The following is a 13,995-nucleotide window of genomic DNA, read 5'->3' on the forward strand; positions in this document are numbered from 1 at the left end:
CAAGCATCCCAAGGGATTGTCACATGGATGCACTCCTCCCACAGGTGCTTTCCATTTCCTGGAATCACACTGTTCCTTTCTGGAGCTGAGGTTTTGCAGAGCACACAGTGTGGTTACATCCAGGCAGGTGCTGCTCAGCAGTTTGGTCATGGCTGTCATGAAATGAAGGACCTGGGAAGGGTCCCTTGGGTTCTAGAGCAGACCCCAAATTTGTAGGGATGATGCCATATCCTTTTAATTGATTTATTGAGGTTTGGAATGTTTTATTTCATCCTCTGAGCTGTACTTGAGGGAAGGACCAATATGGCTATGTCACAATCCATGACATGTTCAACTTTTGATCTATCCCCAAATGACTACGGGTATGGTTTTTTCTAGAGCAGAACAGTTGGTCTATTGTTGATTTAATTTGGTTACCTATAATGAAAGCTTCAGTGAAATGTTTAAAAGTTATAAACACAGTCTTGTAGCCAAGAACTGACTTATGGAATAGCTTCTGCCAGTTCCTGAATTTTTATCCTAGGCAGTATTAAGACAAATTCTGTTTAGTCATAGAATTTTCTCTCAGTTCTGCTACTTATGATTTACTTCAATGTCATCTCCTGCCAACTCTTGCTAAAAATAACTGATGCCAAATTATTTTGCTTTATAATTTAATGCTGTCTTCCTTTTTTTTTTTTTTTCCTCTTTTTAATCTTCTCATATTCTCTGGTGCTGTACCTGAAACTGAACTGAATTTTGGAGCTTTTAGGAAACTTCAGGAAAGATTTGTTCCAGCTCCTGTGCTGTGTGAGGGGCTGCAGTGGGATTGCTTTTAATAGCAGTAGCTGAAAATCACCTAGATGTGGTTCTCTGTTTGCTTTCAGTACACATGACTTTCCCCTAATCTTTTCTGTTGCCTATTCAATACCCAGTTCCACCTCCTGATGTTGCAGGAAAATTGATTGCTCACACAGGTGGTATTCTAGTTTATCTTCCTCATAGACAAGTAGAGCACTCTGTGCCTAGATAAAGAAGCATTTTTCTCATCCCTGCTAAAATTATCGTTATATACACAACTGTTTGTTTTCTCCGTGTGCTTGCAGTGTTTTCTGAAGATAGCTGTTGATTTTATCTTTCTTTTTTTTTCTTCTTTACTGCACTCACTGGTGTTTCCAGTCCTCTACATTTCCATTTGCTTTGTGTTTAACAAGCTTTCAGGTGGTTCTGTACCTCCCTGCCTCGTTTCATTGATTGATCCTGCCTATTTGGCATGTTTGATTTCACAGGGAAGCATTTGGAGCCTTCCCAGCTGTATGTTAAAAACTTCCTGTGCACTCCTCTTTAACTTGCCCTGAATCCTCAACAAGTTGACTTTTAAGAGTTAGAGATTTAAAGAACAAGCTCAAAATTCTAATTTGAAGCCCATATTTGCATGATTTCTCTATGTACCTTCTGTGCATACCTGTGTAGTCTCTAACCTACATCTTGGTACAAGTTCATTAATTCTCCAGCAGCTGAACTGGCTTTTGATTTCCACAGGAATCAACTTTTATTAAAATTAATAGTTCAGTTGGCACTTGGGACTTGGGGAGTTTAGCTGATGTTTTTTGCTTCCTGATGAACTTCAGGAGTGAGTTGCAAACCATAAGGATTATTTCAGTACTCCACTCCCTGCAGCTTTTTCCCTGGGCTTCACAAAGGTTTGTGATTGTCACTCATTGACCCATATTCTCTCATCTGGTGGGGGTGTGTGTGATGGGAAGTGCTGCAGAGTGAGGTGTATAAACTCTGGGGCTTTGGACATGTCTGCTGTGACAAGTTGTAGTAGATCGTTCCCATCTCCTGAACAGACACGACAGACAGACATCTCATTTCCTACCTTCAGGTTCTCTGTGACAGGTTTCTGAGGCTCAAGAGATTGTGCAGTACAAATGCAGCACCATGGCTAGGGCTGATCAGGGAACTCAGAACCTGCTGGGAGGGGTGGCACCCAGAGACCAGGAGTGCACAGTCTGGTGTCCCAAGTTTATGTATGTCCACATATCCTTCATTGATCTACTATGAGGTATATGGGATATTGCTAATAAAACCTGATGTGATTTAACAGGATAAATCATAGACTCACAGGATGGTTTGGGTTGGAAGAGACCTTAAAGCTCATCTCATTCTACCCCCTGCCATGGGCAGGGACACCTTCCACTAGACCAAGTTGTTTCCAGCCTCATCCAGCCTGGCCTGGAACACTTCCAGGGATGTGATGCTAGACCCTGGTAAAAAGCACAGTCATAGGAGATACAAAAATCTGCAACTGGCATTGAGGATAATTTGGAGTTTATGGCAGCTGTTGTTTGAATGGAGACAGTGCTGTAAGATAAGGTCTTGCTTTTTCTGAGGTTTGAGATCTGCAATAATCATTTCCGTGACATTATTTTGTCTCTATTCTTATGGTTTTATTTCATAGCATATGCTGCCTTTGATTATATGTATGAGGGAAAACCACATGTTTGTAGATAACCTGGATGACTTTGACATGAAGATATTTAATTATGGAAAATAACTTTTGCAACAGCAGGTGCCTTTAAAACTGCTTATATTCAAACTGCACTGTATGGTCATAAATGCAATATTGTAGTAAAAACACAGATCAGATTTTGGACTTGTTTCCAAGCCCAGAGGGTCATATGTTGTTTATAAGTTTTGAATACTAAACATAACAGTATTGCTGGAGATAATTTCTAGCTCCCAAGTTACAGGAGCATGAAATAAACAGACTTTTATTACTGGCAATCAGTGAATACATTTTGTTTTGTATTAAATCTGACTTAGTTGAAGATAAACCTGAAATTACTTTTTTTCCTTGATCAGCTTCTGTTCTTTTATGCTTTTTCTGTGTACGTCAGTAGAGAAAGGAAGAGAAGTACCCAGAGATCTTGTGGACTCCCCATCCCTGGAAGTGTTCCAGGCCAGGTTGGATTGGGGCTTGGAGCAACCTGGGCTTGTGGAAGGTGTCCCTGCCCATGGCAGGGGTTGGAGCCTTATGGTCTTTAAGGTCCTTTCCAACCCAAACCATCCTGTGATTCTGTAAGTGATGTGTAATACTGTCTCCAGGCAATGTGGGCCTTGGTCCAGAGAAGAATCGGACCACGTGTGTTCGGGTTTAAACTGGAGAGGGTGATGGAGTGTATGCCTGAATGTCTCTGAACTCAGGGCCAGAGATTTCCCACTCCTCTGGGGAAAGTAGTGTTTAGGGTTAAATATGTCAAGTATTGAACAGACCTTTTAGAAGCTCTTAGCAGACCAACCAAAGAAATGGTTTCATGAACAATGAAACAGCTTTCATTTCCTCTGGGTTTCTCTGTCTTGGTTAATTAGCTTTCTTTAAACTGAATTGTGCTCAATTTTTCTGTTGATTCTTCATTAGCTTGGAAAATCACCATTCTCTTCTCCCTGTGGCAGTTTTCCTCCAGAGTTGTTTTGGGTAGCAGCATGTGAGCTGCTGCATTCAGCACCACCGATTAGATCGGGGATTGAGGAATTAAGGGTGAGTTTGGGAGTTCCAAATTGTCCCCTCACCAGCTGCTTATTTTCACGAAACTTGTAGGGAGAGAGTTATCCTTGAGATGTCTGGTGTCTACCTTGTGGAGATGACTTTTGTAAACAGGTATTGTAGGGGAGGAGAAAGAGACACAGAAAGATTGTCTTACCTTGGTCTGGACCCAGAGCTGTGTATAGGTGTGTTGTTTTTTTTCAATGAGAATAGCTTAGATCCTTTGCATACAAAGTGATACAACAGCATCTAATGTTCTTTTCCTTTAAGAAGCTGATAGAAGCACATTGTAAGGAGGAATTTCCATTGAGATTTCCAAATCCACATCACATTTTGATAAAGCAGCATTAACTGCTATTACTCTGTCAAAAAGACACCAGTATTTTGTGTGAATGCTGCCAGTGCTTTATTTAAGATTTTTCTTATATCAACAAACTCTGACCAGAACTTTTTACATGACTTTTGAAGTCAGTTTGGGAATGAATTACTGAGGTTGCTCCAGCCACCTGTAATGTGTGAATTAAGAGCCACCACTGAGGTGCTTCTGCCTGCTGCTTTGATTGGATGCACCTTTGATTCAGTCATCATTAGTATGCATTCAGAATAATAAATCTTAATTCCCTAATTACACATTTACCTGCTCCTCTAAATTGTCTCATATTTACCTGATGCTATGTAATTAGGAAATTACAGAATTTATACAATAGATGATGTAATTTTCATGTTTCCTAATTGGGAGAATACAATAGGAAGTGGCTTATTAGGTGTGTTTAAATATCCGAAGTATTTTTAGCAGTAAACACTTCAGAAAGCTTAGTTAATTTTTATGAGAGAGGTTTGTAGTTAAGCATTGGCTTCCACGTGAGAACTGTGAAATGGGGAGCACAGCACTTCCAAAATGAGAGCTTGGACTGAGAGTTTGGACAAACACTTGTGCCTTCCCACTGAGCTTTTTCCTTAGTGCCTAATAATACTTGGCTAAGAATCCTTATTAAGTGACTCTAACCTGACATCCTTGTTTTCTGTTGAACCTAAATATTCATTAAACTAGCATATCTTTTGCACATGTTCCCTTTGTCTGGGAACTATCAGTATTAAGAGGACCCACCAGACCATAAAATTCAACAAGGGTTGATTTTCTGAACAATTAAAATATGATGCTGATTAGCTGTGGTTGTCATTAAGGTTTGTGCCTGTAACCAGGGAAAAATGATTGGAAATGGCCACGTGGAAAACCCTCCTCTGCCTTCCCTTATTTACCTTGGCTACAAGAAGCCCATGCAATTAGTAAAACATTTGTTGCTTTTGTTGTTTGACATCTGAGAAGTGATGCAATTTTTTTTTTCTTTAAAAATGAACCTAGAGCAAAACCAGCCTGAGATTACTTTCCAAGCAAGGCCTTTCCTGGTAATCAAGTGTTTACAGAAAGATGCTTTGTTCAAACCTTTTCTGGGGCTCTGTATGCTTAAACAAAGGCCTTTTAGACTTAAACACAGCTGTACATTTGAAAATGAAAAATCAAATTAAGCAGAACCAGCTTTTGAAAGTTAATGTTGTATAGCCACTGAAACAAAAGGAGCAAATACTGTGTTTTACGTTTCACTTAAAGAACTTTGTGAGCAGAAAGTTTTGGGCTCAGAAGTGTGGTTTCAAAGCCACAGGCTCTTGCTGGATCCTGCAATAGAACATCTGCGCTCATTCTGGCGCAGATGAATGACATGAATTAAACTAAAACCGTTGAAGTGCTCTTTTTAACATAATTACACCTTGTTCATTTTGGAGACACAATGCAGGGATGAAATGCCAATTAAGCCTGGTATGTTAATGAGATTGAGACTGAATAGGGGATTAGAGCGGACACAAATCCCAGTGGAATTGATTTGATATAATCCCTCAAGTTTGTGCTGTTTTCAAATGTACAATAACATTTCTATTAAAATTTCCAGGCATAGAATAAAAACAAAAGAATCCCCAAACATGTTCGAGTTGGGGATATGGTTAAAGAATTTGTCCCCAGGTCTCAGGTTGGTAATCTTTGTTTTATTGTCTCTGCTCCTGTCAGATTGAAAGTAAACTTTGTGTTTGATGTCTTTGTCAGCAGAGTTCTCTCCATGTTCGTTCCACGTGTGTGTCATGGAGTTCCACAATGTATAGGAATAGAATGGGAATATAAACAGACTAATATAATAGTATAATATATAAATAGTATATATATTAAATAGGATATCATATAATAGTAATATGAATTTTCCTTTACTTGGCTTGTGAGATCAAGATAAGGAATATATGGAATCCATGATGTACATTTACATGTTTATATACATGTAAACATAGTTACATATCAAATAAACAATATATTGTTATGTTTTATAAGATAGTGTGTGTAAAAATAAAGAACAAAATCCAAGCAACCAAAACCCTCAAACCAAACTGATATTTTTTAATTCCTGTGCTTTGGAATGATCATCCAAAGCAGTGTGTGGGCAGTGGGGGTGGATGTTTGCTGGATGTTTTGAGCAGGACAGAGTGTGACACGACAGGCAGTGATCAGGAAGAGGAGACAAGGTGCAGATGCCAGTGTCTTGTAGTAGCTAGTTTGGTAAGCTATACTTAGGAGTGAAGAAATGCAACTATATCTGAAGATAGAAGATTGTCTTCTTTTAATGAGTTGCATTAAAGAGAACCCAGAATCACGAAACATCTGTAATTAAAACAACATTTTTCATAGCTGTAAAGGCATAATTAGCTTTCCTAGATCTACTAGAACATATTAAGGCAAAAGATTCTATCTCTGATGGATCTTGGTGCAGATTAATTTGCTTTAGGAGCACAATCAAACCATCTCTCCAGGTTCAGATCAGATTTGTTATCAAATGCCATGTCAGTGCCTGCGATTGATTCCTGTGTTTCTATTAGCTGACTTAGGTGACAGATGAAGATCTCCTGTGCCACAGGTGTGTGGAGGATGGTTGGCTTCTTGGCCAGGATCTGAATCAGAGAGACTTCAAGTCAGAGCACTTCAAGTCAGCTTAGATCCTAACTGGGACCCTAGAGGAGCTCCCCTAACACCCTGCACAGAGGTCCTTGCTGTGTGCTGAGGCTCAGCATGGAAAGGTGTTGCCTGGTGTTTTCAGCTTGGCAGTGATGTGTCCAGCCCAGTGTCAGACTGATTTTCTCTGTCATACAAGTATAAATGTTTTGCCTGTTTTACTGAGAACTTACCATATTGTCAGTCACCCAGGGTAGTTTTATGAAGGGAAGGCTCGAAGCCCTACTAGGAAAGAAAGAAAGAAGGAAATTCCCTTCTATTCTTCCTGTACAGTTTAATTTGTTCTTGTATTACTCGTAAGTGGAAGCCCTTGGGGCTTTTTTATTTGTCCTATATTATAAGGTGTATTGAACTCTGGGTTCTCCTTGTGGCAGGGAGTCCAGTTGTTTAAACAAGTATAATTCTTGTCTTTTGAGGGTGTTTGTAGGTTTTTAAATAGACTTTTTGAAATGTTAAACTAACAGTTATCCTGTCGTGTCACCTTTTGATGAGCTGACCTCTCCAGAGCAGGAAAGCTATATGCAGAAAAGTAGCTGCTTGAATTAATCAAAATATTGCCTTTCAGGAGTGAACTGAGCCTCCTGGAGAATGTGTTATCTTCATTAAGTGTGGTTTTCTTTGGCTGTGTCTGTTAGCTAATGGCAGCACCATTTGTCTTCAGTCTGTCTCTGTATTTGCCTCAAAGCAACTCTTGGGTTAACAGCTAGTGTGAGAATGAATTATTAATACTGCTAGAGAGACTGCTGGCTTGCAGGCTGAAGTGTTTGGGAAGAGTCTGGAGCTATGGCACAGCTTCCTGTGCATGTGAAGGCTGATTCAGAACTACAGCAACCTGGTCTGGTTCTTCAGCCAAAATTCTGTTTCATTCTTCACTAAGTGTTGTGTCCTACTCTGGTCTGGGGCTGGCAACCTGTCCTCACTCAGATGTACCTCTCTCATTTCTTGCTGGGCTCAGATATCCAGCAATGTACTGAAGTGTGATTCTGTCCTGGGATTACAAACTGCAGCAGTTTCAGGCTCCTCAGCACAGTCTGTGGCACAGAGATCAAACCTACTGATAAATTTTTATACTCTCCTCCCAGAGAACCCAAGGTCTCAATGGTTTTGTTCACTCCTTTAATTATCAGTGCCTGGGATATCTAAAAGAATTCTTGTAATGACATCTCAGCCCTTCATGTAGAACAGAATTTTCTTAGGTTAAAGATCACTTTGAAGAGGAGCTGTTTTCTTCAGGTCGTTAAAGAAATCCAACTCTCTCTGGATCTAAACCCAGGATCCAAATCCTCCTGTCTCTGCTGCATATTACCCTCTATAATTAAAATAACTTTACCAATTCCATTTCAAATAGTTCAAGAAATGGGTGATGAATTCAAACTGGATGGAAAGGGAAAGAAGGAGAGACACCCATAAGCTATGTGTCATATGTCAAAGCTGTAATGCTGCTACTGCAGTGGAACACACTTGGTGCCATGGTGATGGTGTAGGTGTGAGAACCCAAGTGGAATGTGCTGTGGAGAGGAGAAATTGTCTCTGTTACTCAGTGCTGTATGCACTGCTGCAAAATTTGCTGGCCCCTGTGTCATTGTGCTGGATCTAATTCAAAGCAGGATTAATCTTTTCACGTACAAGATGTTGGCATTTTGACTTCATTTCTTACAGATTAGGGTAAATCTTTTACTGTGTGGGTAGCAAAGCATCGAAGTGTTGTAGCTTGTGGCTGCTGCCTGTGCTTCTGAGTGGGATAAGGGAGGAGTCCCAGCTCTGGGGTACTGATTCCCTGCAGTGCTCCAGAAGTTGGGACCTTCCAGCATCCACACCACATTAAAAAGCCAAACAAACCAAAACCAACCAAAGCCCCCAAAATGAAAAAGGCCTTGCTGGTTACTGCCTGGTTTTGCTGATCAGAAATAGCCATCCAGACTTGGATTCATCTGGTTTCTGAGATTTGGAATTTGTCTTTGATATTAAATAGATTGAGAAAGATGAAATTAGATGTGTAAGAATAAAGTAAGGACATTTTAAAGTTGTGAATTTACCCAGGTATGAAGTCATTTACTGAAACACTTGGCTTAACAGAACTGATTATAAAATGTACAACTGAAGCTTTATTCCTGACATGCATTTATTTATTTTATATAAAGGTTATTTCAAGAGATAAATTATGGCTGAAATGATTCTGAGCTCCAGTTTAGTTGTTTTGACTGTCCTGTCCTCTGGAATAAAATCCCTGAGTAAGGACTGCAGCTGAACTTTGTGTCTGTTTGGCTGCTCACACCTTGGTGGTTCTCCCCAGCCTTGTGTTACTTCTCTTCTTACTTTCTGCTCACTCTCTCCAGCAGTGCTTTGATGTAAAGCCTGGTCTGTTTGAGGAAAAAGAATGGTATTTTATTGACATGTAGCACCTTTCCAGACTTTGTTTGTTGTTCTTGTCTGTTGGACATAGAGTTTACACACAGAGCTAGAACCTGGCACTGCTGGGCTGGATTAAATCCCAGAGCTCTGGAGTGCTCAGACACTGTTATCCTTTTTTGCTGTTCTTCCCACGTTCACTTCAAATGGGGGGTGATCCATATTTGCTCAATACAGCTTTCCTGTAATCAGGCCTCAGTGACTGTAATAACAGATACTGCCTATCATGCAGTTGGGCAGTGAAACTCTGATCATTACTTATCTGAGTGTAGATGTTTTGCCCCAGGCAGCTGGTTAGATAAATTCCTATCTTTATCTTTCAGTTTCCTAGATGTAAGCAGTGTACTCCTTTCCCTGTGATACTTCTCTTGGAAGCTTTTGCTCTGAAGGTTGTCTGTAGTCTTGTGTAGTATCAGTCCAGGGATCTGGAAGGGATCTGCAATTTGGGTTTGGTTGGATCAAGCTGCAGCTACTCCTGCACCTTTACAATGTGCATGAGTGAGGTGGTGTCGGTATTTTCAGTTTGGGAGGGCAAACAGGTGTGAGATTGAAGAGAGCAGTGTCCTTTCCCCTCAGGCACAGCAGAGTTTGTCACTGTCAGTGGCACTAGAAGCTCATTTTGGTAGCAGATTTCTTCTACACCCTGACAACTGCTTAAGGAGCCTGTTGTATATATGAGCTCTGCTAGAACATGTAATTACAGCTGATTTTACCCATGAAATGTCTCCTGTTTATTCAGTCTGAGCAGGGTTAGCTGCCTTCAACTTGGCAGAATAACTCCAGGAGGGAGGTGAGATGCAAAACCATGTGGATGTGCAGGTTTATGAGACTCAGATGCTCTGAAAGTACTCAGTAACTGCAGGGAGGCAAGTGGCATCCCACAGGGACTGGAATATTTGGTGTTAACTTCTACAAGAGTCTGGTTGGAGCAGCAGATAGTTGTGGGAGACATTCATCCCCTGGTGGTGTTGATCTTGCCATCTTCATCACAGCACCAACCTGCTCATAAATGTATAATTTAACATTCTCAGACAGTAAACTAACAACAAAATGCAGTTTGTAAAGTTCCCTCATGTTGCAAATAAAATTATACATGGCAAGATAAAAAAGATAAAGTTTCTACCTAGCTTAAAAAAATGAAAGGCTTTTCCTAATAATTTTATTGCCAGTTTGCTGCAGAAATGAGGCTGTTTGCTTGTTTGCTCTAATCATATTCTTCTGCTTTTGTCATTAATAATGTATTGTGAATATCAATTAAAAGCTAAGCAGAAATTCAGACTTTTCTCAGCGCCAATTGAAAATGAAACATTGTTTCAAAAGGAATATTTTCCTCATTTAAGAGGAAAAAAAAAGCTCCCAATGATTCAAAGTTGGTGTGTGAGAAATCTTGATAATTAGAAAATGATTCTTCCAGCTTGCAGCTGACAGGGGATGGTAAATCTCACATATAGAAAGAGAAAGGAGTGGAAAGCAAATTGGTAGCTCCTGTTCCATCACTGGTGGGGAAAGCAGGTAATTAGGTGATTTCTTTTCTTTTCTGACATGTGTAAATGAGAATCCATTAATAACAGACCTGTAACATAAATGATAAAAATGAAAATAACAACAACAAAAAAGATCAACCTGTCAAGTGTGGTCTGAGCATGAAGGTAAATTTTTGGACAGTGCTTTAAATTGGATACTCTTAGGTAACTCAGCTTGAGCTGTGAGGCCAAGTCAGTGCTGCCTTTCCAGAAATGCTCCTGCAGGTCACGGAGATGCAGAGACAGTGAGAAGTGTACAGTGCAGCCTCTTGGAGCTAGCTAAGAGTTTGTGTGGGGGATGTGTACCTGGTTTTGAGATGAAGTCAAACAACTCTTGAGTTGCTTTTAACAGAAAGCAGTCCTGCCCTGGTGGCATTATCTCGGGGAGCAGCCCAGGCCATAGCCTGGTGTCTGACCCCTGCCCAGGCTGCCCTCAAAAGGAGCTCTGTGCAGGGGTTGAGATGTCACTGAAGTCCAACTACTGAAACAGCCAACTCCTCTTGGATAGGATGTCTCACTCATTGTCCGGATAGTGGAACCAAGCCCAGATTCTGATGCCTTTGGGTAGGAAAGGAAGGTCTGTGTCACTGCTGGTCAGTGAACACAATTCAGAGCTCAAACCTCATCTTCTCAGCTTTTCCTCAGGGGTTTGACTTCTGTTAGCTAGCAAAAAGGATTCATGACTAAATATCTTAAGCACTTGCTTTGTTTTCCTTAACAAAAAGGAAAACAAGTCGATGTGTGATGGTCTCCTCAATGCAGAATACTTCCCTTGGCACTTCTCTTTGCTTCTGTCTGTCAGTGCTGCGAGAGGCTGTGATCAGTGCAGAGCTCAGCCTGTGCCTTGTTTCCATAGCCTGGGTATTGGCAGCTCGAGGACTGGTGGGTTTTAATCAGGCCTTTCCTTTTCCTGTTTGCACTCTGCTCCATTTTCCTATTAAATGGTGATTGCACATTGTTGAAGAAGGCAGTCAAGTGTAAATTTCATTTTTTGCTTCAGCTAATGTTGCTGTTAGAGGTGGCTTTGCACATCTGTGAATATTCCCTGAAGGAGGAGGAAGAAAATCAATAGATGTAGCTAAAATGTTCAAAAAAAAAAAAAAAAGGCAAACAAGAAAAGACAGTGAGGAAGATTTTGAGGTAGAGGAAACTGTGTTTTGGCACAGAAACTTTCTGGTTCCATCTGCTCATACAGCTTTCTGATCTCTTGCTCTGAGTTATCTTAGAGTGGGCAGAAATGGTCTGTGTTTTTACTTCTCTGAATTCAGAGGTGGAAGGCAGGAGAAGGCACTTTCTTTCAAATAAAGCAACCTAAGTGGGAATGAAATTTTCCTTTGTGTCTTTTATATGGATTCTTATTTAAGTTAACGAGAGAATGTGCATTTGGTTTGGAGTGAAGGTTCCCTAAGCTGCTTTTCTTGCATGTCCTGCTAATTCACAGGACACTAAGCTTTGGGCTAGGGCTTCAGTAGAAGTTGTCAGCACATTCTGTAGATGCATTCCCTGTTGTATCCTGAGGTTTTTTTTTTGTAACTGTGTTCCTTCAGTGCTCCCTTACTTTGGGGCAATGTTGGTGTTGGTGTTACTTGGTGTCAAAGCACCAAGTGAGCTTTGACCTCCCTTTGTGGTACCCCTGGGAGCACATCCCTCTAAATCTCCTGAGTTCAGAGTGACTTTTTGTTATCCAGAGGGACTTTTGACTGCAGCATTGCTTCTTGACTGGCACTCAAATTTCAGTACCAAATATGGTTCATTTTTTCCCATGCATTTCACTGGTTGTTATTTCCTTTTATTATCACCTTTTCATTTGCCCTAAAGTCTTTGACCTACCTATATTGCTGAGATGCATCTTCACTTGTGTTTTTCCCATCCTTTCACACACAGACATTTTATCCCTGTAGTCTGTAGTCCCTTCTGTTTGCCATTTGTCTTCCTCGCTTAAAATCCAAGTGCTGGTTAGTTTTTGGATGCATTATAGCTACAACCCCTAACCTACCTCTTAAGCTGTAAACATGACTAAGGACAACAAGGCAATATTTATTTTCCTTGTTCCTTCCTTTGTGTTTATATTCATTTATTATCCTGTCTTTTAAATGGAAAGTGTTCTGTGCAGCTGCTGTCTCTCCTCTGTCTCATAAAACTTCTCTGATACTTGGGGCTATAAAAACCTAGTTGTAATCTGGTTTGGGATTTTCTTTAGAGATTTGTTATCTGTGTGCTACCAGTAAAAAATGTGTTGGAACAATTTAATTTGTCGTGAATTTGGGTTCATTTCTATGCAGTGGTTCCTGCAGCTAGGTAGAATATCTTCTTAGTGAAGAATTGTCTGTCCCTTCACCGTGTGGCTGTGCATCTTTATCACCTCAACTTCCTTTGTGCATTTTCTTGTTACTACCTTTTTGGGTTCAGGAACACTCAGAGTTTTCTCTTATGTTGAGTGTCTGCCTGTGCTACAGGAGCTAAAGACAGCAAATAAAATCTGCAGGTGTAAACCAGCACATCACAGTGAGTAGGATTAAGCTTTGGGATACGACGCTGTAAGATGTTGTAGAAGTTCAAAAAAGGAGTGAAAACATTAAAGGAAGAAAAATGCATTTGGGTTTATTATTGCAACATTTGATTCAAAAAGAGTCTGAGGTAGAAATTGCTGGAGACATGGAGAATATTCTGCAAAAGGTTTTGCTGTGCTTTTGTCCTGCTCTTGTGTTTTTCCAAAGGCATCTGCCTTGGCTGCTGTTGGAGAGAGTCCTGGGCTAGATTAGATTTGGCCTGACCCAGTGTGACTGCTGTGAATGGTGTTTTTGGGGGAACAGCAGCAGTCTTTAAAATGGAATATGTGTGTACTCAGTGCAAACTGTGGTGATGTCTAAATATTAATCATGTAGACGGGTGTTCAGGAAATCCATCTTCTGCACGACAAGACAGTTAAGTTCCTGTACACCAGGAGTATTCAAATGCATTGCAAATTATCCCAGAGCATATTCACTGTACTTCAGAACCTGCTGGGTAAGTCACCTTACCATTCACAACGTGAACGTGGCTTTAATTCACTAGCTGTTTAACTATGACATTGTTCACAGAGGAACCTCAGCACTCAACGCTCTGCGCGTGTTAAATTTGAATGTTAAATTTTAATGGAACATCTTCGATTAAAATGAAGCTTTTGGAGCTCACACTGTTTATATGCAAAAAAATGGTTATCGTCATAAAAATCCCAGGAGGGGAGCAGAAAAATGCAATAAAATTTCACACTGTTTAATGTGCCTCACCCTCGGGTATCTAGTAGATTTCCACTAACTAAATGTGAATGTGAATTCCATTTGCTTTAGTGGCTGAATCTGCTTTATCAGCCAACTTGCTTGTGCTGCTGCCCATGGAGGGTCTGTTAGGAGGATCTTTTTTTGAAAAGTATTTGTATTTGTTCAGGTTTCTCTCCTTAAAGGAATGCAGCTCAGTTAAGTGAAATGGTTTGTTTCCAGTGGCAT

The 13,995-nt window shown here is 40.4% G+C and overlaps 1 protein-coding gene across 1 annotated transcript in view; it reads left to right on the top strand.

Moving 5' to 3' along the window:
* Positions 1-13,995, top strand: part of MAD1L1 (MAD1 mitotic arrest deficient-like 1 (yeast)) — a 368,873-nt gene that overhangs the window by 70,597 nt on the left and 284,281 nt on the right. The window lies entirely within an intron of this gene.

The sequence above is a fragment of the Acanthisitta chloris genome, unplaced genomic scaffold (assembly GCF_000695815.1).
Source record: "Acanthisitta chloris isolate BGI_N310 unplaced genomic scaffold, ASM69581v1 scaffold2299, whole genome shotgun sequence".
In the NCBI taxonomy this organism is placed as follows: Eukaryota; Metazoa; Chordata; class Aves; order Passeriformes; family Acanthisittidae; genus Acanthisitta; species Acanthisitta chloris.